Source organism: Megascapheus bottae, chromosome 12, assembly GCF_031878675.1.
Source record: "Megascapheus bottae isolate mThoBot1 chromosome 12, mThoBot2.hap1, whole genome shotgun sequence".
Taxonomy (NCBI): Eukaryota; Metazoa; Chordata; class Mammalia; order Rodentia; family Geomyidae; genus Megascapheus; species Megascapheus bottae.
In genome coordinates, this window is record NC_143520.1 from 60,312,395 (window position 1) to 60,336,384 (window position 23,990).

Below are 23,990 nucleotides of genomic sequence, written 5' to 3' on the forward strand. Positions count from 1 at the left end.
TTTGGATCCCCTTTATGCTTGCTTCTTGCCTTATTGCCTTGTTTAGGAATTCTAATACTATGTTAAAGAGGAGTGGAGAGAGTGGGTATCCTTGTCTCATTCCTGACTTTAGAGGGAATGGCTTTAGCTTTTCGCCATTAAGTGTAATACTAGCTGTGGGTTTGTCATACACAGCCTTTATTAAAATAAGGAATATTCCATGGATTCCTAGTTTCTCCACAGCTTTTAACAAAAACGGGTGTTGGATCTTGTTAAATGCCTTTTCTGCATCTATTGAGACAATCATGTGATTTTTGTCCTTGCTCCTGTTGATGTGTTGAATTATATTAATTGATTTGCGTATGTTGAACCAGCTTTGCCTCCCTTTGATGAATCCTGCTTGATCATAGTGTATAATTTTTTGATGAGTTGTTGTAGACAGTTGGCCAGTATTTTGTTGAGAAGTTTTGCATCGATGTTCAACAAAGAAACAGGTCTATAGTTCTTTTTCTTTGATGAATTTTTGTCTGGTTTGGGGATGAGGGCTATACTGAATTCATAGAAACAGTTTGGTAAAAGCCTTCATTTTCAATTTCGTTGAAAAGCTTGAGGATTATTGGTGTGATCTTTGCTTTGAAGACCTGGACATTTCTTAGGTGGAAGTTCTCCTATTGCCATTTCTATTTCAGTGCTTGAAATAGGCCTGTTTAGTTGGGTTAGTTCTTCTTCGTTCACTGTTGGTATGTTAATATTGTCTAGGAATTAATCGTTTTCTTCTATATTCTCAAATTTGTTAGCATAAAGTTTTGAGAAGTATTCCCTCATGATACTCTGGATCTTGGTAATTTCTTTTGTGATATTACCATTTTCGTTTGTGTTTTTGCTTATTTCTGTATGCTCCCTTCTTTTTTTTGGTAAGATTTGCTAACGGTCTGTCAATTTTGTTCATTTTTTAAAGAACCAGTTCCTTGATTTGTTGATTCTTTCTATGGTGTTTTTGGATTCCAATTCATTTGATTCTGCTTTAATTTTAATAATTTGCTTCCTTCTACTGGGATTAAGGTTGGTTTGTTGCTCTTTTTCCATGAGCTTAAGGTGACACATTAAATTGGTGGTTTGTGATTCTTCCAATTTGTTATTGTAGGCACTTAGAGCTATAAATTTTCCACTGAGTACTGCCTTTGCCGTGTCCCAAAGGGGCTGGTATTTTGTGTGCTCCTTTTTGTTAAATTTCATAAACTGTTGGATTTCTGTTCTGATCTCTTCAATGACCCATTGGTGATTCAATAATGTGTTCTTCAATCTTCGTGAGTTACACGGTTTTCATTGGTAGAGATGGGGGTTCAGTTCTAATTTGATGTCCTTTTGGTCTGAGAGAGTGCCGGGAACAATTTCTGTGAGGAGCCCGGCCCCTTTCACGTGGTGGGGGGACCTGGAGGTGTGCGTCCCCCTTTCACTGTGGGGCCGCCTGTGGTGCTGGTGGCTGTGTGACTCAGGGATACCTGCCGCATGACCAGATGATGGACGGCATCCATTTTGGGGAGTGCTGCCATTGTTAGCAGAAGCCTGGTCTCTGCATGGCCGGATTCATGAAGAGTGCATGACTGGAGCGTGTGAAGCCGTGATTGGAGGGCCTGAGAGAGCTAGCATGAGTTGATTGGCCCACTGCCTGTATATAGCGGCCTGGAGAGAGGAAGGGGGAGGAGAAGAAGAATAAAGGATCCTGCTTAAGCTAGCATTGTGTCGCCTGTCTTCCTTGCGGGACAGGGATAGCGCATGATAATTCCAGTGTTTCTGAATCTGCCCAGGTTTGTTTTATGCCCTAAAATGTGGTCTATTTTGGAAAATGTTTCATGTGCTACTGAAAAAAACATATATTGTGTTGTTGCTGGGTGGAATAATCTGCAGATGTCTGTTATATCTAGTTGGTCTAAATGGTTATTCAATTCTAAGGTTTCTCTGTTGAGTTTATGTCTGGTTGATCTGTCCATAGATGAGAGTGGTGTGTTAAAGTCACCAACAATCACTGTGTTTTGATCTATGTGTGGTTTCAGTGAAAGTAAAGTTTGCTTGATGAAGTTCAGATCTCCGGGATTAGACGTGCAGATGTTTAGGATGGTTATGTCCTCCTGGAGGAAAGATCCCTTTAGTAGTATGTAGTACCCTTATTTGTCTTTGTCTTTTCTCACTAATTTCAGTTTGAAGTCTATTTTATCTGATATGAGGATGGCAACTCCAGCCTGTTTATGGGGGCCGTTAGCTTGATAAAGTTTACTCCAACCTCTCACTTTCAAAAAACTTTTGTTTTTTTGGATAAGATGTGTCCCTTGAAGACAGCAGAGCAATGGATCTTGTTTTTGATCCAACTAGATTGTCTATGTCATTTAATTGGAGAGTTAAGTCCATTGATATTGAGAGTCAGGATTCAGAAATATTTATTAGTTCCTGCCATTTTTACAAGCTTTCATTAAGACCTGTGTCTTGATAGTTCTTGTGATATTTAGATGTTATGAGTTTTAGGTGCATTTCTTTCTCTGCATTACAATTGTGTTGGTTTTCTATGAGTACAACATCTTTGAGAATTTTCTGTAATGTTGGTTTGGTTGCTAGATAATGTTGCAGTTTTTCCCTGGAATTGAATGTGTTTATTGTTCCCTCAGTTATGAATGAGAGCTTAGCTGGGTGCAGTATTCTTCATTGGTAGTTATTTGACTTCAGGGCATGACATATATCCTTCCAATCTCTTCTTGCTTGCATGGTCTTTGCTGAAAAATCTGGGGTTATTCTGATTGGTTTGCCTTTATAGATGATTGTTCTCCTCCCCCTGGCTGCTTTTAGGATCCTTTCTTTGGTCTCTGTTGATTTAGTTCAGATTATAATGTGGCGGTGGGATGTCCTTTTCTGGTCAGGTCTCTTTGGGGTTCTAAAAGCTTCTTGTATCTGGATGGGCCTGCCCTTCTGGATATTTGGGAAGTTCTCTGAGATGATTCTCTGAAATATATTTCCAATACCATTGACCTCTTTCTCCAGGCCCTCCTCAATACCAATTAGCCTTAAATTAGGCTTCCTAATTGTATCTTGGACCTCCTCTAGCGTTTTCTCATATTTCCTAGAATTGAATAGTCTCATTTTTTGTTCTTTCTCTATAACAACTAAATTATCTTCAATCCCGGAAATTCTCTCTTCTGCATTGTGTATACTGCTATCAAAGCTTTCTACTTTATGCTTCATCTCCCTTGCTTCTAATTTCTCATTTTTGATGCCTTGCATCTCTTCTTTTAGATCATGTATGCATTTCTTTAACTCCTTGTTTTCCATTTGAGTGGTTAGCTCAGCATCATTATTCTCTTTGGACATTTGTTGGAGTTCAGTCACCTTTCTCTTTGTGGATTCTATGAATTTTTCTTTGAAAAACCTTTATTATGGCCTCCTTTATGGCTTCCCCTTTTTCACATATCATCTTGTTTATGGTTTCCTCTTGTTTAGCTGTGGCTTCCTCCCTTATCACTTTCTTTATGTTTTTACACTTTTCATTAATGATGTTTATCAATTACATTTGTATAGCACTCGGAAGATTCTCCTCTAGAATTGCTACTGACTGCTCCATTGCCTGTTTATGTTGGGTGGGAGATGCTATTCCTTGATTTGCCATTTTTCTTGAATTTCTTGTTCTGCCCATTGAAAATGGGAGCAAGATTAATACTAAACAAGATTATAATTTTTCAGATATAACCAACCTAGACCTTTTTAGTTGGCTGACAATAGATGTTTGCACTTTTAGATTGGTAATAATACTCTCTCTTTCTTTTTGTGCACTTACATACAAATCTAATACAACCACAGATTACTGATTTATGACCAAAACAATAAGCCCCTCAATCCAATCTCTATTGTATTTAAGTTCCTCTGGACCTAGAGTATAATTGAACACCTAGATACACAGCATTGCTCAACAACCATCAAATGTAGATCCATGCATTATAAGAGTTGAAGGATGAACAGAGGACCAGAGATAGAAAAATAATATGAAAGACAACACGGGAGGTAGGAAAGCATAATGCAGGATTGTAAGATTGTTATAGTAATGAAGAAAAGGTATCGTGCAAGGATAACTGACCTATGGTTATAGACAGGTAAAATATTTGAGTAGAAAATTTAGATGAACTTAGATAAAACTTCTGAAAATAAGAAGAGTAATAAGAAGAATATATAGAGAAAAGAGGAGGTAGATATAGAAGATTTCAATGATACAAATTTTAAAAAGAAAAAAGAAACAAAACAACAACAAAATAAAAGAAAACAGAACACACACACACACACACACACACACACACACACACATACACACACACACGGAAAGAAAGAAAAGATTGGGGGAAGATTCCTCACTATTGTGAGTTCTTACCCAAGAGATACTAGGGTTGAGAACCAGGAGTTTAAAAAGTAGGTGAATGTATCAATATAGATACCATTTTTATTCAGACTGTACCCGGAGCTGTCACTGTGTTTCTAGGAATGACCAGAGTGGCAGAAGGAATGCGGGGAAAGAGAGGAGAAAAAAAGGAATGAATCATAACATTAGAAAAAAGGTGTAGATAAAATGGCAAAGAGAAAAATAAGAACACCTGAAAATGCAAATAAAAAGTTTTAGAAGGATAAACCAGAAAAAAAAAAAGAAAAAGGCTATTCTTCGGGATCCAAACACTTCACAAAGTCTTTTTCTCTTGTGATTTGGTTTGTGGTTTTTCAGATCAGATTGCTTGATTGGTAAAACAAAGCTGAAAAATCCGCAGGTGGCTTTGTTTACTGGGTCTGTGGCCAGCACAGGGGATGGACCACAGCAGCACTGGTGCGGATTTCTGGCTATCGGTCTCTGGGAAATCTTTTACCAGTTAGAAAGATAGCATTTCCAGCATCACCTCTCAGGTTCCAATGGCTTTGGCTGGGTCTTTGCCAGTAGTCAAGATGGCGCTGCTCTCAGCTTGTGGGGTAGGGGACTCTCTCCCAATGCCATTCCGTGAACAGAAGTGAAAACTTCTCCTTGGAGATACTCACAAATTGCTGGATTTTCCCATTCTATGAAGCTGGCAGGTCCGTGCATGGCTGGGTGTTGGCTCTGGGTTCGCACAGGCTCTTTGTGGCTCTGTCTGCAGCTGACGGGTCTGCGCCGCCATGAAGCGCCGTCTACTCTGGGGCTGGCAGGTCTCCACACTGTCTTTCACACTGGTATTCTGCCTTTTTCCTCTCTGACTGAGATCTTTTGGTGTGAAAGCTTACTTATTATCAATTTCTGGTAAAGAACTGTCCCCTATGCTGCCAGAACTTGAATCTTGCTGGGAGCTCAGTACGTCTCACACTGAACCGCCGCCATCTTCTGCTTCTCAAAAAAAAAAAAAAGAAATTTAGTATAGATTTAAGGAAGAACTGTACTCTGTTGAATTGTTTCGTAAATTTTAATATTTCTAGGATATCCTTGATTCTCTTATCACTGTATGTCTCATTCAAAATGAAGTGTTTTTCCCACTATTATTGGTGCATACATACCCTGTCTATTCTCAGATTACTCTTCAAAATTTACCACGTTATTGGAAGATTTTACATCTTTTTCCAAAATGATAATTCAAGATGAGTTTGCTGACACAGCACTTCTTCCACACAGAGGACTCAGTTGTAATTAACTCCAAAAATATGGTGCCTTTTAGACAAACACGTACAATTACTTTGCTCAAGCTTAGTAAGAAACCTTATAGTGCAATCAGATTGGAAGCACCAGAAAATGATTGTAAATTCAAACCCCAGCTCCATCAATTACTGGCTGTCTAATCTTATACCCAGAAGCGGAAAATAAAATATCTGCTCTGAGAAGAACGTGAGGACTAAATATCATGCTGTTTTATAATATTCCCCCAATTCTAGTCACCAAAGGAAACTTCAGTAGACAGCAGCTTTGATTATCATTACTGTCTTAGTAAAAATTATCTGCCAATTAGACAATACTGATAACAGCACTGTTATTTGAAAGAATGTGACTCTTACATCTGAAGATTTAGTGACCTCCTGGAAAACATTATATTACAAGACAGATGCTGCCTTTGTGAACTAGTCTGTCCATAGATAAGCTTTTACTGGATATAAATCTACTGTCTGATTGATAGTGACATTTTTAAAATGTAATAGTTAACAACAGATGTTCTATTTCCAGCAATTAAAGACAAGAATTCCATACAAAGCAGGTTCTTCCAAATCGTTTTTTCTTATTTTGCTGACACAAAAAAGAAAATCAGCGAAGAAACCATACTTTCCTTTTTTTTCTTTTTCTTTTTCTTTTCTTTTTTTTTTTAAACCAAAGCTAAGTATCAGTCTCCTTTGGAGTTCTCAGGCATCCTTACTGTGTCCGGAGTTCACTTTTCTTGTCAGGGAAAACATGAAAATACAATGTTTGTTTTGCACTCTTTGTCACCCATACACACTCATAAAGGAGACACATTAAAAATATACATGTAAAAGAACATCCTCACAGGGGTTGTTCATTTTAGAAAATGGTTGCCTAGTTTCACAATGAATGCCTCATGTACTAAACAAGGGGCTTGTCCAAAGTAATACAATTTATTATGCCCAGTAGATACTTTATTGAGGAAGGATAAAATGGCAGAGTAAAGAGGGAATGAAGAGCCCATCCAAAATAACATAGTAAGAGCTTGATGAAATTGATATGCACTGAAAAAAATGCATAACAAGAAAGTAAAACAGACATGTATGGGCATTAGCTGGCACAAACCAGCTAATGATGAGGGTTAAAGAGGATGAATATAGTCCATTTAGTCAAATTGTATATATGAAAATAGAACAATGAAACCTATTGAAATTTTTTTAAGAAGTGAGAGGTGAGTTTTCTTATTTTTTCATATATTTTATTGTAATTAATAGAAGGGTTACATTATATTTGCCAGATAGAAGGTGCATTAATTCACCTACATTGATACCCTTTCTCATGTCTTGGTCCCCATTTCCCTCCCCCGCACCCCCACCCCTCATCTTGTTTTCCCCCCTTCCCTATCCAATTTCAAACAACCAAATACAAATATATACAATATATCAGATAACAGAGATACTGTAACAATATGAGATAACCAAGGGACCCAAAAGAGATGAGAGATAATATAGTACATTAAGGACAACAATCACTCATTATATGGCTTTTGTTTCTATATCCTAGAAGTCCTTTCATTTAGTGTCATACTATATGGCCTTATGTATCTAGGTTTTGCTCTACTGCAAATCTCTGCTAGGAGAGCCCAAGGTTTCTACTGATTATGACAAATGAGGGAAACCATTGAGCCTGTGTTCCTTTGAGTCTGGCTTACTTCACTTAATGTCCAGAAACAAGGACATACTAAATCCACTAGCACAACAATGTTCATTGCAACACTATTTACCATAGCAAAGATATGGAACCAACCCAGATGTCCCTCAGTTAATGAGTGTATCAACAAGTTGTGGTATTTGTACACAATGGAATTCTATGCGGCTGTCAGAAAGAATGACATCGCCCCATTTGTTAGGAAATGGAAAGGGTTTGCTTATTTTTATGCTGGTACTAGGGCTCAAGTTTAGGGCATCTCATTCTCATTTTTTTATACTTAGGCTGGCCCCTTTACCATTTGAAATATACCTTTACATACAGCTTTTGGCTGGTGTTAGAAATAAGAATTTCTAAATCTTTTCTGCCCTGGTAAACTTAGAATAAAGATCCTCACATCTCAGCCTCCTGAGTAGCTAAGAAGACAGCTGTTAATCACCAGCACCTGGCTATATTTTGTTTGTGTTTATCAGGCTACTTCAATTACTTAACCATACTTTACAGAACCAAGGATAAGAAAATTCCATCTGTTGGCATCATCAGACAAGTTTTTTTGTTGTATTCTTCCTCAGCTTTTCTTATACAAAACAACCTCCACTGACTCTAAGGTCAAAATGATTGAGTCAAGTTGGGGGATGTAGTCAGAAGCATCTGTAGCCAAATATCTCTGACTCCCAGGCAGTTTGAAAACAACTTCCACAGAAGACTGAATCTATATTATAATTAGCCAGTACTATTGATTCTTTGCAACCAGGAATAGTCAATTAACCCCTCATAAAAAAAATCTCTCATTTGATCTCTTTATAGGAAGTTGTTTTGTTTTTAAACGCTCTTAATAGGGGGAAGAGATATAACAAATCATATTTCCTGAATATCATGGAGTTTCTATTTGTAATGTGTGTTGCATCTGTATAATTATTAATATAGTAAAATTAACTAGTATTAGTTCATTAAATATACATATTTTAAACACCTGTAGAATATATGTAGATTGTACTTATGTTACATTGGATGACTTCCATGACTCCAGAATGAATGATATCTTTACTATGGCTCCCAAAATAAAAACTAGACTCCAGAGAAGCAGAAATTACTTCACTGACTTATTCTATGATTAGAGTGATCAGGAGACAATAATCTAAATACTTATAAATACTTGAAATATTTCTAAACTTAGAAATATTTGGGAAGTATTTGAGTAATAATTATTCTAAGCTTTCAGAAAGCAAAAAATAAGCAAGTGGCTTTCAGAAGTATAATCATATCTTAGTAACATTGTGATGTCTATTATTAATACCAAATGTTTAGTAATAATAAGGTGATGCCCAAAGTTCTCAAATAAAATTGAGCTTGTGATTCCACATTCAATTCAACTTTCTAAACAAAAAGTCCAAATTCAACTACAAAACAGAATAGATTCTCATTTCATGTCCCATACGTGCAACTGTCAAAAAGATTTCTATTGTGCATATATTTATCTGAATTATGGAAAGAAAGGTGACCAATAAAATGTTGAAACAAAGAACAAAGAGCAAGCCAATGCAACAATGATGTTCTCAAGACAACATGTTTGGAATTAACTATAAAACTTGGAGAAGGTGGTGGTGGAGGGGAGGGAAAATGGTAGAAAAATGAGAGAGAGTGTACGTTTGACAAGACTTATACTCATTATATTACATATGCAACTGTAATCCCTCTATACATCACTTTAACAATATTTTTTAAAGAAATAAAGATTTCTAGAAGATGTATTCAAACGCAATGGTAAAAACATCAAAGTTAGCAATCTAGTGAAATCCAAAGCAGTTAGAAATCATCAGAAAAATGAGATACAGCAAGTCTAGACCTCTGGATTCAAACCAGAAGAAAAGGCAATTAATAGCTTATCTTCAAGTAGAGCATGAGAGCCAAGCCTGAGTAGCATATGATCCTAGTTATTCACAAAGCTGAGATTTGAGTATCACAGTTCAAAGCCAAGTATAGGAGAAAAGTCCATGAGACTCAGAACACCCTATCTAGCATAAAAATGGAAGTGAGGTATGACAAGTGCTACAGTGGAAAGACCAAATATGATCTCCAGTAGCAGCAAAATAGAATGAGAAGGAGGAAGAGCTACAGAAAGAGTAACATGGGTCATCAATGATGAAAATACCATAAAACAAATATGAGTATGGAAAATGTATAATTTCTTTAAAAATACAATAACATATTTTAATACAAAGTAAAGCAAAATATACCTCATTTTCAAGTAATTATTGAAGATAGACAAGTCATTAACCTAGAAAATTTGATACAGAATTGAATATACTTTCTTAACTCACCTGATTGTTTATATAAACACATATTTAATCAGTATATGTTTTAGTATATTATCATTATAATAAATAATAAAATATGCTTTCATTTTACTTATAAAATACGACTATTTGGAATCATGCAAGCAGAAAAGTTCTAGTGTTATATTTTAATTGAATGAAATGAGAGGCAGAGGAGAGAAGCAGTATGTGAGTCAATGTCCACATATTGCCTACTCATGGAATCAAGAGAAACTTTTAAAATTACTCACTAAATTAGAGACTAGGTAATGTAATTGTTAAAATATAACTACTAGAGGCACAAAAATATAAAAACCACAGGGAAAGGAGATGAAAATAATAAGAAGCATTAGCTACTATGTCTGTGCAATCTTTCCGCTGCATCATTAAAAACTAACAAATACTGTCCAATCGATAAAATCATACTGATAAATAAAACACCAGTTAGGTTTATTATTTTATCCATTGCAAAAATTAATACCAAATAAATCAGTTAAGTGCCACTGTGGCTCAGGGATAGAGCGCTATCCTTGAACTGAAGAGCTCAGGGAGAGTGCCCATGCCCAGAAGCCAACAAATTTGCCAGGCGCGGTGGCCTGTAATCCTATCTACTCAAGAGGTTGAGATCTGAGGATCTTGGTTCAAAGCCAGCCAAGGCACTAAAGTCCATGAGACTCTTATCTCCAATTAACCACAGAAAACTGGAAGTGGAACTGTGGCTCAAGAGGTAAGAAGGTGGCCTTCAGCTGAAGAGATCAGGAACAGAGTCCAGGCCCAGTGTTCAAGTCCCACCACCGACCAAAAAAAATATTGCCAGGCACGGTGGCTCATGCCTGTAATCTTAACTGCTCAGGAGGCTGAGATATGAGGATCAAGGTTCAAATCCAGCCTGGGCACAAAAGAACCTGAGACACTTATCTCCAATTAACTTCTAGAAAATTGGAAGTGATACTTGGCGCAAGGGTAGGCCAGTAGCCTAGAGCTGAAGAGCTCAGGGATAGCACCCAGGCCAAGTTCAAGCCCCATGATCAATAAAAAAAATTTATATACTCTTCTAAGAAGGATGTAATATGTTGGAGGAAAATAGAAAATATTTTAATTTTGCATATGCCCTACCTGAAATGCTAAACTAGAAACAAATGTTACTGTAATAGAAAAAAGTCCAAAAATGTAAAGCTGTATGGACATATACACATATACTGCATAAATTTTTGTTTGTGCATGTGCATGCACAGGTAAAAACACAAAATATATGCATGCATTTAATTACATATATATATATAGGTATATAATTTCACATATTCAGAATATATTATATAGTTCTTTCCTTTTGAGTGAGTTGTGCCTAATTTCAGACAGCTCATCTAGTCTCTTTGTCAATGCAGCAGTGATACTGGCCAGACTATATTGGAAATGAATTGTATAACTTGTGGAGAAGGTAGTAGTCAGGTCAGAAAAAACTGAGAGAAAACTAAGAAAAGAGTGACATTGTTCATAAAGAAATATACTCATTCCTTAACTTGTGTAACTGTAACCCCTTCTGTACAACACCTTCGCAATAAATAAATAAATAACTATATATGTGTGTGCATATATATATATATAATCAGTGGAGTTTTGTATCATAAATTCCTCTATTAACACTTTCAATTGAAAGGGTTTTACCTATTCTAGATATAAATATTCATAGTATAATAAACCATAGTTTCTTTTTTTCATATATTTTATTGTAGTTAATAGAAGGGTTACATTATATTCACCAGATAGAAGGTGCATTACTTCACAAACATTGATTCCTTCTCATGTCGTGGTCCCCATTTCCACTGCTATTCATGATTGGCGTCATGTTCTAAAGATAGTATACTTTATTATCAATTTAGTAATCATTCTTCAGTCCTTCCTTGTTATTATTATCATGTTCTCATAGGTTTTCAAAAGCGCAGTTGCTAACTTGTGGCCCAGAGTTTTTCTGTTTACCTTTTGTAGTTGTGCTTATGAATGTAACCTCTCAGTAGAACACATGCTGAGAACATTTTTTTTTACAATGGTAAATCCCACAAAAGAAAATTTGGCCACATTATACTGCAAAGTAATTCAAACTGTTGCAAAATTGAAGGCCAAAATTATGATTCATGCATCTCCTTCCCTCATCCTGATTATTCCAGATGGTAATCCAGATAAAGTTATTAAAATAAATTAATTAATATTTAGCTAACTTTTTCTAACAGTCATTTTTGGTACCATCTGATAGGGCAAGTTATTTGAATTATAATTCTAGTATTGACTTGTTTATGAGGCCTGTACTAATCTTACCTACCTGTGTTTGACAGGTTTATTTATTCAGCCAGCCATAAATAAAATTAATGAGTATGATTTACCAAACACTAATGACTTGTTAGGTAGTTTAATATAACTATATAAATGAAAGTTCTAGTCTTTTTTTTCTAAGCAACGCACAGAAAACAAATATAAGAGCAAGTTGATACATGATATACCAACTAAATGAACATTTTTCATAAGAAGAATCATAGAGTGTTCTCATAATACCAAGGAGGAAGCTACTCTAGTCAGAGAAGGAAGAGTCAGTGGTCAATGATTTCCACATGGAACGCAATTGTGGGAGACAAGTAGTAATTAGAAGAGTAAGCAGAGAGTCTCTAGATAGAGGAGAATATTACATCTGGTATTAAGTATAATCCTGATTTCATGCTTTTAAATGTTTATGTTACTAAGGAATATTCATAGTTGTTTTTGGAGCATGCACAGTTTGGATCAAAAATGCCCATTTCACATAGGGCATATATACATGTACATATATACGTATCTGTGATACATAACATACACACTTATATACAGTGTAGTATATGTATTCAGTATGATTCATATATTAATTACTTATAAATGCATACTTATATATTATGTAGAAGTTATATAGTATTTATAATCTACTATCATATATATTATATAGATGCAAAATTTTGTCAATGTCAATAAACAGAAGCTGTATAAGTAATTGTATTGCTGTGTATGTAATAGTGCTTGGATGGTTTGATAAGTAATTAATTACAGTGCTATGATTCTAAAGTATTGATCCCAGTAAAGTCTCAACCTATAAGAATCTAGAGTCATCTGATGATGTAAAGAACTATCAAATTAGGTAACAGAAAGTTAGGCACTGTTAGCTCATGCCTGTAATCCTAGTTACTCAGGACACAGATCTTAGGATCACTGTTTTTGAAACCAGCCTGGGCAAAAATATCTAAGAGATTCTTCCCTCTAATTAACTACCAGGGGGGGGAAGGAATAAGAGGAGCTGTGGCTTAAGTGACAGAACACTAGCCTTGACCAAAATATGGGACAGTGCCTTGACCCTTAGTTGAAACTCCAGGAGTGGTACACGTCTATGTGCATGTGCATTTGTGTGCATGCGCATGCACACATACACCAAGTAATACAAGAATACATGTATTCACAATGAGAACATAGTTGGCTATATTCTGCCTCTCCCTTACTGAAAGATGCTTAAGAAACACAATCTTTTTTTTTGCCCATAAGACCTGCTACATGAAACAGAAGTCTCAATTCCATTTTCATGAAACAATGTCAAGAACATAAGGAGGTTTTAGAGTTTTGTTTTTCCTTAACAAACTAGAAAAATAATTTAAAACAGAATGTAAGAAGTCAATCTTACTAGGACTACTTCTATCTGATCTAGTATTGAGTATCCAGTTCCAATTATATCCAGTCCAGACATCTTAGCAAGATATAGCTACTTATTGTAATATCAAATACAGTGATTATAATTGCTAAATTTTTAAAATAAGTTTAGTAAGCTGGAAGCCGAGAGGGACAGTGCCCAGGCCCAGAGTTCAAGCCCAATCGCTCACAAAAATTAATAAATAAATAAGTTGGAAGCTGAGGTGACTCTGTACAATATATTCCTCCAAAGGCAAAATCAGAATCTTAAAGCCTTTAAAATATAGTATAATCATTTAAGTATCATCATAATTCTATTCCAATGATGTGGTGTTGTTTTGTGTTATCGGGAAACAAACTTGTACTTACCCTAAATTAGTATGTTTGATTAGTATTGTAAGATTAAACTTACAAGCTGTACTTGAAACACTTTCTATTCTTTTTAATTTGATTTTATAAGTTAGACTTGACTTTTGTTTTTGTTCACCAAGAGGCATGAAGAAAAAGTATAATCTTTGAGATCAAAATGAATTTCATTTTAGTTTGTCAAATTTTCTTTTCTTTTAATTTTAATATATAGAGGGGTTACAGTTCTATTTTGCAAGATAAAAGGTGCATTATTTCTCACACATTAATAGCCCTTCTCATGCTTTTGTGCCCATTTCCCTCCCTTACCCCCTCCCCTAATCTTTTTTCCCCTCCTATTTCAAATGAACAAACATATAGATAATATACCCGGTAACAAAGTCAGATACTATAACAATATGAGATTAACCAAAGGGCAATATAAGAGAAAAGAAAAAAATAACGTAGTACATTAAGAACAACAGTCACTCATAATTAAGCTCTTCGTTCCATGCCCTGGAGGTCCATTAATTTGGCCTCATCCTATATGGCCTTATGTATCTAGGTTTTGAGCTATTGTAATCTTCTGTTAGAAGAGTCCTGGAAGTGTACTAATTATTACAAATGGGAGAAACCATTGAGCTTGTGTTCCATTGGGTCTGGCTTACTTCACTTAATATGAGTTTTTCCAAGTCTTTCCATTTCCTTACAAATGGGGCGATGTTATTCTTTCTGATGGCAGCATAGAATTCCATTGTTTATAAATACCATATCATATTGATCCAATCATCAACTGAGGGGCATCTGGATTGATTCCATAACTTTGCTATAGTAGATAGTGCTCCAATGAACATCTTTGCATTAGTGGCTTTAGTATGTCCTTGTTTCTGAACTATTGGGTAAATTGGAAGTAGTGGAATTGCTGGGTCACAGGGGAAGAAACACCACACTGCTTTCCATAGAGGTTGAATAAGTTTACACTCCCACCAAAAGTGTAGTATTGATCCCTCTGGTCCACATCCTCACCAACATGTTATTGGATTTCTTGACCATGGCCATTCTAACTGGATGAGGTGGAATCTCAGAGTTGTTTTGCTTAACATTTTTTCATGACCAGAGATGTCAAGCATTTCTTCATGTGTCTATAAGCCATTCTTCAGAGGAGTCTCTAAGTCTTTGGCCCATCTTTTAATGGATGGTTTTTTCTTTGAAGATTTGTTTTGAGGAGATTCAATTTTTTTAGATGCTGATATATTTTAGATTTGAAGCCTTTGTCTGTTGGATGATTAGTGAAGATCTTTTCCCACTCTGTGGGCTTTCTATTTAGCTTGCTAGCTATGTCCTTTGCCATACAGAAGATTTCCAATTTAATATAGTCCTATTTAATTTGTTGTGGTTTTGCATCTTTATTAAGAAAGTTTCAACCTATGCCAAGGAGAACTAGTGTATCTACTATTCCTCCTTGTAAAGTATTCAGTGTATCTGCTTTTACCTTGAGGTCTTTGATCCATTTGGAATTAATCCTGGTACAGAGTGACATAGAAGGATACAGTTTTAGCTTTTTATTCTATATATGTGGTACTGAAGAATCAAACCTGGTTCTTGGCAAGTTCTCTTACAAATAGGCCAAATTCCCAGCCACTCTTTTTATTGCCATTTTACCTCTATACTTTTATTCCCCTCCTTTTTAAAATCATTTTTAATTTTTCTTTTCTTTCCCTCTGTCATTATGGGCATTCCTAGATACATAGTGACAGCATTGTGTACAGACCTGTTACAAATTATACTTTTATTGAGTCAGTCCCATGCTTTTTTAATATCTTGTTTCTTAGTCTTAATGCTTCTTGTTTAAGAATTCATAATAGTGAGGTGTCTTGTTTTTTAATATTTTTGTCACTGATTGCTTTCATATATACTTTCCTCTCTTCTTTATATACTCTTTTTATTACCCTTTTTATTTTGTATAAATTTCTCATGACATGAGAAAGGGTATCCATGCATGTGAAAAAATGCACCTTATATCTGGTGAATATAATGTAACCCATCTATTAGTTACAATAAAATATATGAAAAAAGCAATAAAATATTTCTTTTTTTCTTTAAATTTTATGCATTTATTTTCCCTTTCTATCACATCAGGTCAATAATCTTCACTCTGTCCCTTTACCTCATTACTATATTACTCTTATACTCCTACATTACTCTTTTCCTATTTCCCCTCTTGTCTTTCATACTCTCTTTCTATCTCTGGCTCTTTATTCCTTCTTCAATTTTTATAATGCAAGGATCTACAGTTGATTGTTGTTGATCACAACTGTGTATGTATGTGTTCAATTGTACTGTAGGTCTGGAGTGACTTGAATATCATAGAGATTGTATTTTGGTCATATGGCTATGTTCAGTGGTGGTGTTAGATTTGCCTGTAATTGCACAAAAGGAGAAAAAGAGGGATAATACTAGTCTAAAATTGTGAACTTATATAGTCTGGGCAGCTTTATAACTCTTTATAGGTAATATATTAAAATTATAATTCTGTGTGATATTAGTCTTGATCCCATTTTCAAATGGGCAAAACCAGTAACTCAAGAAAAATGTCAAATCCAGGAATAGCATCTCCCACCCAAAACAGACAGACAATAGAGCAGTCAATGGCAAACCTAGAGGAGATTTCTCTAAATGCTCTATAAATGCGACTGAACTATTCAGCCTAGCACATGTGAACAAAGTTAAGCAAGCATATATAATAATAATCACAACATATTTTATTATGAAACTTTTTGGAAAACTGAAAGTGATCACAGAGTTTCAGAAAGGAAGAGCAAGTGGCTGAAATACAAAATCATTTATTTTGAGGCAAATAAAAGAATTTTAAGGCAGAGATGACACTGTTCAAAAAGAAATGCACTCATTACCTGATCTATGTAATTGTAACTCATCTGTACTTCACCTTCACAATAACAGTAAAAAAAAGAATTTGAGAAGTTTCATCATGATTTCAGACCAAGAAAAGGTTTTGTAATATTTGGTTCTCTAAAGTTTACTATAAAAGTCTAATCAATAATGGAAAGTAATAAAAATCTGAGTAACAACAGTAACATTCAAAATGTTACTACTAATCTGGTAGCATCATTATTGTCAGATGATAGAAGTACCACAGGTAATCTACTAACACAATACAAAGGCTCTTGGTGTGTGAAAGCTTACATAACTGCAGGTTTATAGAATAAAAAGATGTTTGCAAACCTCAATGTACATAAATTACCTCCATCTCTCACTCTTTTTCTGAAGTTCAATGATAGGGCTATTTAATAGTTTGCATGAAGTCATTTTTTATGTAGTCAGAACATTGTGCTAGATAAAGAAAACAATGTGATTCAAACCAGAATTTCAATTGAAAATATTTAGCTTTGCTTCTTTACAATAAATTATCATTACCTAGCATATTGTACATACAGTAATTTGTTTATTTGAAATAGGGGAAAGGAGGGGAAAATAAAATGATTGTGAAGGGATGGGGGAAGAAAAATGGCAGAAAAACCCAGGAAGGGGCATCAATGTCCACGACTTGACAAATGTAACTGTAAGCCTTTTATATATCAGCCCAACAATTAAAAAAGAAAAACACTCAGTTTCAGCAATCTAGTGGACTTTTAGCTGGTACTGTGGCAAGTACTTGCTAGTAGCACAAAGGCATATCATATATGTCATAAAAATGACATTAAGAAATGGAAAGTAAATAACTTTAAATGGCAGGCCACTTTATTATGTACCTGCAATTACATGGCCACATTTTATCATCCTTAGCCCTCAATGTCTTCACATAACAACTAAACGTTATAATAATGTCTTCTGTGGGTGGATATACATCTGACAAGATATTCTCTTGGGGTTCATTCATTGACCAGAATAATTACTTTGTGGTCTAATATATCCACGATCCCACTGCAAGGAGAGAAACTGGGTTTTCTCCTATACAGTAGTTAATTGCCATTAATTTCTCCATTCCATAGATGAGGAACTGAATGTTAAAAGAATTTGTTCAAGGTTAACTGTTTTCTGACCAAAACCTAGGTCTCTGTGATTACAAATCTACCCGCTCTCTTTCTGTGACAAATCCTTCAGACTATGTTTCCTCTGCACCTGTGAAGTTGCCTGGCTAAATGAAGCTGTAGGTACCATTGCTTCAACTGATGACACAGCTTCCATCTCAGCCATCTTCCCATGACAAATCTACTGTTTAAAAGAATTGAAGTTCAATATGTAGGTTTCCTAACTACCACATATATCATGTTTATTCGAGCCATGCATACCAAAACTGCAACAGGGCATGCTAACTTTTCCAGAGTAGCAGGAAAAAATATTTACGCAGAATTTAAAAAGAGCATATTGTTTATCCTGAGTGTTTTCCTTCCCCTCTGAAAGACACTCTACACCACTTCATGTCTTTCCTGCTCCTTGTTTCCAACAAATGTGACCTACACTGAGTACTGCTCTATCAATAACAGCAGAAGACCTCAAAGGGAGGCTTCCAAGGTCTGGATTCTCTCGGAGAACACCTATGACCCAATGACAGTGTCTTCAATTTCCTCATAGTCACAGAGAGGAATTTCAGAAGAGTAGTATCTGAAGATGATGAGCGGCTTGATCTTGGAGTGATAGTCTCACTGTGGGTGCAGAGCTCACAGGTGCACACACCTTTGGGATGCCATACCTGCGCTGTGAACACAGGTACAAAAAGGAAATCCATGGAATCACCTGCCAGATGACTGCTTGACTTTTGATCTTTCATCTGTTACTACCTGTAAACAATCCATCAGATCCACAGTTCATTTTAGCTTCCTAAAATAGGTGAAAATGAATGGCCTCATATTCAAAAAGATCTCTGGCTCTCTACATAAGAATATTTACCTGTTACAGAATGGAACATATGAATTATCAGATGTGATAACTAGCATCAATAAAGAGCTTCTGGCTTCCTAGGTGCTATGTTTTATCTTTGATATATTACTCCAAGAAAACAGTATACTGAGAATGTGGTTTGTTGTGATTTTATTTGCTAAAGTCACACCAATTATATAAAAAAAGAGCCAGGATATGAGCTTTGTGGTTGACCTCAAGTTTCCTCTCTACTGCAGTAAATAGAAGTTTCTTCTTACATGCCATGTTTCATGCATTAAGAAAATGGCTAACACATTATTATAGTAGTGTGTGTGTGTATGTGTGTGTGTGTGTGTGTGTGTGTGTGTGTGTATGTATGTGTATGTGTGTATGCTAGTAAAGGGATTTGGACTCAGGGCCCGGGCCCTTAGCTTTTTCACCGAAACCTGGTCCTCAACCACTTGAGCCATACTTCTACTTATTGCATTTTGCTAGTTAATTAAAGATGAGTGCTATGAAATTTTTTTGCCTGGACTGGCTTCAAATTACAATCCTTTGATCCCAACCTCCTGAGTAGCCAGAGTTACAGGTGTGAGCCACTGCCTGGCTATCTTTATACTCTTATTACTATGATCAAGTTGATGAGTCTGAATCTTAGGGAAATACAATGAGTTAAAGAAAAAAATAATTGAAACCTGGATCAAACATTTTGTTGTCTTGTCTAATAGTCAAATAAGGACATACTTTGTCAAATTGCTGCTTTCTCAAGAAAAACATCACAAATCAACAAAAATAAAGTACCTTTTTTTTCAAATGTTGAAACAGTCTCAGAGTGATTCAGGACTTTTTGAAGATCACAAAGCAAATTATCTACAAAGATACAAAATGTCTTTCAGATAACATATGCAAAAGTCATAAAACAGGTACTTTCCTAACTTAAAGTGTTATTTTTCAACCTATTTAATTATTTATATATTTTGTTTGCCAGTTTGAATTTATAATTATGTGATATCACTTGTAATTATTATTGTCTTACAGTTTAAGGAGAAAAATTCTGCTCTTAGGACCAGTTTTTACATATATAGATATATAAATATAAATATATAACATCGATGGAAATATATATCCAGAACATTTACATATTCTGGATAAAGTATTAAAACATGCAATAGGGATGGTACTAGTTTGTTTTCTTTTTAGATCTAAGTTTCAATTTTACATCTAATTTTAAAGGATGGAGTCTGTCAATGTAGTTAATTCACCATCTAATTGAGCCAATAGATTTCCGGGAAAGGCTTGGGAAGATTTATGAACACTTAAGTTATATCAAAGATTTAATGTCACATGGAGGTTTGTGCCAAATGAGAATTACTAATGGAAACTTTTACTAGGCTTATTTGAGTGTATGTTTAATTGAAGGTCCTGTAAGATAAAATAACATGTCCCTTAAGTACACTCAATTTTTCAAGTAGTTTGGTTTGCTGTGATATAGAATAAATATTTGAAAGAGTCAATTTTTTCATATGTTTATTTGTATTTTTCCTTTTTACCTGCAGAGAGTTAAACTTGTACAAGGCTGCATGGCAGTAATGAGTCTTTGAACTAAAGAAAGCTTATAGATGTATAATAAAGCAGTGTTCTCAGGGAAAGTTAGAAGGGAAATGCAAATGTACTTTGCCTAATTTGCACAACAGAAAGAAATCAAGCATTCATAATATTGAAGTTGAGTCCACTCATTTCAACAGTGATGCTTTGCCCAGTTTCTTGTTATGGGTCATTTCTTGGACTTGGGACTGACTAACTGAAAATGAAGCTATGCTACAGGAAGTATCTTGTAATTGTATCTCACGGTGATTCTTCTGACACTTTCAAAAAATTGTTTAATCTGATAATCATATTGTGGAGAAAGACAAATAAATAGTTAATAAGTTTAAGGACTGTTAGAAAAAGAAACCCAAGAACTGCTTCTTGGTGTTTTCCTAGCCATTCAGTGCTTAATTTTAGCATTATTTTTGTAGTTGAAAAAGAAAACTCACACTGGTTTCTTGACATACATATAGCATTAAGTTAGTGGACGAGGATAAGTAGAAGCTCTGAAAACACTCTCTCTTGTGAGGAATGAGAGTCATTGAGATCACATTATGCTAATATACAAGCAGTGGTCACCCATCATATTTCCAGTTAGCCTATTGGCCTACCCACTGCCAACACTGGATGAACAAGGGAAGAATGACAGTGGGATTAGTTCACTAGTATATTGTACAGATGTATTGACCTGGTGAATGTATTTTCTTGTGTAGTACATGAAGTGCAACAGGTAGGTTCCAACAGACAATTATTTCTTTCTTGGATTTGATCATGTAATCAGAGTGGGCTACTATTTTAAGATGACTTTCTTCTGTTATTGAAGGTTACTACACATGTAAACAGCTCTATATTGACAAGTTACAATATCTTCTACTCCCATTTTTGTTCTGAGATTAAATATGTATACTTAAGTATGTATACTTCTAACTTCTAAATTCTAGGTTACAGTTCTTATCCTACACTTTTGTAAACAGTTTCATAATAAACATTCTCCCAGTATTAAGATTAAAATATACCATGTTACATCTTCCAGAGCATTATATATTATTTTTCTGGAGACAGGCAAGGAATTGTCATCTGTAGTAAAACTGGCAACAATTGCAGGTAGATACAACGGGAAATGAGAGACATATGTGAGAAGAAAATTGAAGCATCCGCACTATGGCAGTGAAGGTCTCTGATTTGCAGAATGGGATATTATAATTCTTTTTGAATGATAAAAATTTGTCTCAAAGTTTAAAATGATGGAAGGAATGGCAGAACTAATATAAATGAGGAAGATAGCTCTGTACCATGGGTAGAAAGGACAATGTAAAGTTTAACTATAGAAAAGTTACAGTTTAATTTAAATGATATAGTAAGGAGAGGGACTGATTCCTTAATCTGCCTTCTAAAGGTCTGAATTTAACAATTATATCAGAGTTAATCTTCCTCAGTGAGATGTCAATGAATCTATGCACACTACTGAGTATAATTGGCAGAGTAGTGATAAAACCCCCTTTCCAATTCTTCTTGCTTTCATTCAGTGTTCAAGAGGGAAATCTGTATTTCCAGCATGTACAGTATGTATCAAACATAAGCATGTCTTTCCCTGGCTTTTATGTCACCATTGACAGTAATAAAGAGGGTCCCTAAGACTCTATTCTCCTTTCTTTGATCAAGAAGTCTATTATTTCTCCCTCCATATGTGGTTTTTTTTCCTTTTTTTTTGATCACCTCACCACTTCTCACAATGTCAGTAGTGATTTCAGGAAAAATCAAACTATTATAGCAATGACTGGTAATGGTGGCTACTAACAAATTTCCAGGGAATCCTTTTTCCCTAGAGCCGAGTCCTAAATTTTTAGAGTCATCCATTGATCTGCTTTTTTCCTTTTATCTAAAATAAAGTTCATTGAAACCGAGAAAATTTTGTCTGATAGTTATGTTTACCTTGATCTAAGTAATTTCTGAAACATGAGAACTCAAATATATTCAATGAATCAATGAGTAAATAAAGTCTCCACTAATTCCCACAATCATCAGCAGCATTTAAATGGGCAAAGAGGAAGCTACTACCCACTGACTACTGCATTTTAAGAATCTCTTCTAACTTAGAATTCTTTGAATTATTGTCAATTAGAGATCAATAAAATATCAAATAGATGTCCTATTTAACTTTTTGCTATGAATAATATTTTCAAAAACTATACATCATTTGGGAAGAGGACCCATTTGAATGTCTCTATTTCTATTAAGTGAAACAGAGATTATTATGTTTTGTAAAGTAAAAATAAATAAGTGGGAAAATCATACCTGAATTTTAAAAATACATTGATTTCACTTTAGTAGTGAAATAGGGAGTTTGGAACTAGCAAGAACCATCCTAGCCACATAGTGGATATTAAGGTCCAGAATCTTGTCTTCATGGTTGGGGAAGATGCAGCCTTGCCCCATCCCCCCAGGTGATGCATGTGTCTCATTCCCTAGAGGCATGGGCTGCACTTGGCTGAAAAGGTTACTAAACCTGTCAGTCCAATGCCTGAGTCTTGGAGTTTCCTGTGACCCTGTTCCCTGACCTAACCCTATTTAGGCCACACCAGCTCAGGCACGACAATGCCATGCCATGAGTCTCCATGTTTGTGTCCTGTCTCCTGGCTCCTGGCTGTTCTCTGGTCCACATGGCATCCCAGTCCAGCTCTCTATTCAGCCGAAGTGGTTTGTCGGTCTTGTTGCTGTTCTTCCTTTTTGTCTCCGGCATTCATGGTTCAGTTTCCTAACAGTGTTAAGTGTATTTGCTGGCTGCTAGTTTTAAGACAGGAGGAGTCCACCATGCAGTCACCAGTCTTTTTTTTTTTTTGTCAGTCCTGAGCTTGAGCTTAGGGCCTGAGCACTGTCCTTGGACTTTCTCGAGGCTAGAGCTCTACCACTTGAGCCTCAGCACCATTTCCAGCTTTTTCTATGCATGTGGTACCGAGGAGTTGAACCTGGGTCTTCGTGCATGCTCGGCAAGCACTCTACCACTAGGCCAAACTCCCGGCCCCAGTCACCAGTCTTTTAATAAACACTCCAAAATTCAACCTCTCAAAATGAGGCTTCTCTGATTTCTTACCAGACAACAACAGAAATGTAGAGTAATACAGAATTAAAAAGTCAGTGACTGGAGCTGGGAGTTTGGCCTAGTGGTAGAGTGCCTGCCTAGCATGCACGAAGACCCGAGTTCGATTCCTCAGTACTACATACAAAGAAAAAGCCAGAAATAGTGCGGTGGCTCAGAGTAGAGCACGAGCCTTGAGGAAAGCCCACGGACAGTGCTCAGGCCCTGAGCTCAAACCCAGGACTGGCAAAAAAAAAAGTCAGTGACTAACAACACAATGATTTAAAAAACGTTAGAAGTTAAAAATATTGGTTTTAAATTAATGTACCTTTGATGTTTCCTTTGGTTTTTGTCAGTAATGGGGCTTGAACTTGGGCCTGACTCTGTCCCTGAGCCCTTCAGCTCAAGGCTACCATCCTACTCCTTGAGCCACAGCCCCACTAATCCTTAATTGGAGATAACAGTCTCTTGGACTTTAGTGCCCCGGCTGGCTTTGAACTGAGATCCTCAGATCTCAGCCTCCAGAGTAGCTAGGATTACAATGCCAGGCTTCCATTTTTTAAATTCTTCAAAATCTTTTTTTGATGCCAGTTACTCTGATTTCCAAAGCAGACTTGTTCTAATAAAAGATAAGAGAAATGCACCAAAAAGGTAATCAAATCTGTTTTCTCACAATTAGTAAATTAATGCACATTTAAAAGATGAAGAATAACATATAAACTATAATTCATAAATATATGAAGATTTAATTCAC

General features: G+C 35.6%; 1 pseudogene; it reads left to right on the forward strand.

Annotated features, from left to right (window-relative positions):
• The first annotated feature begins 4,944 nt into the window (after positions 1-4,944).
• The window catches only part of LOC150056629 (protein N-terminal asparagine amidohydrolase pseudogene), a 49,585-nt pseudogene continuing 30,539 nt past the window's right edge, over positions 4,945-23,990 (forward strand).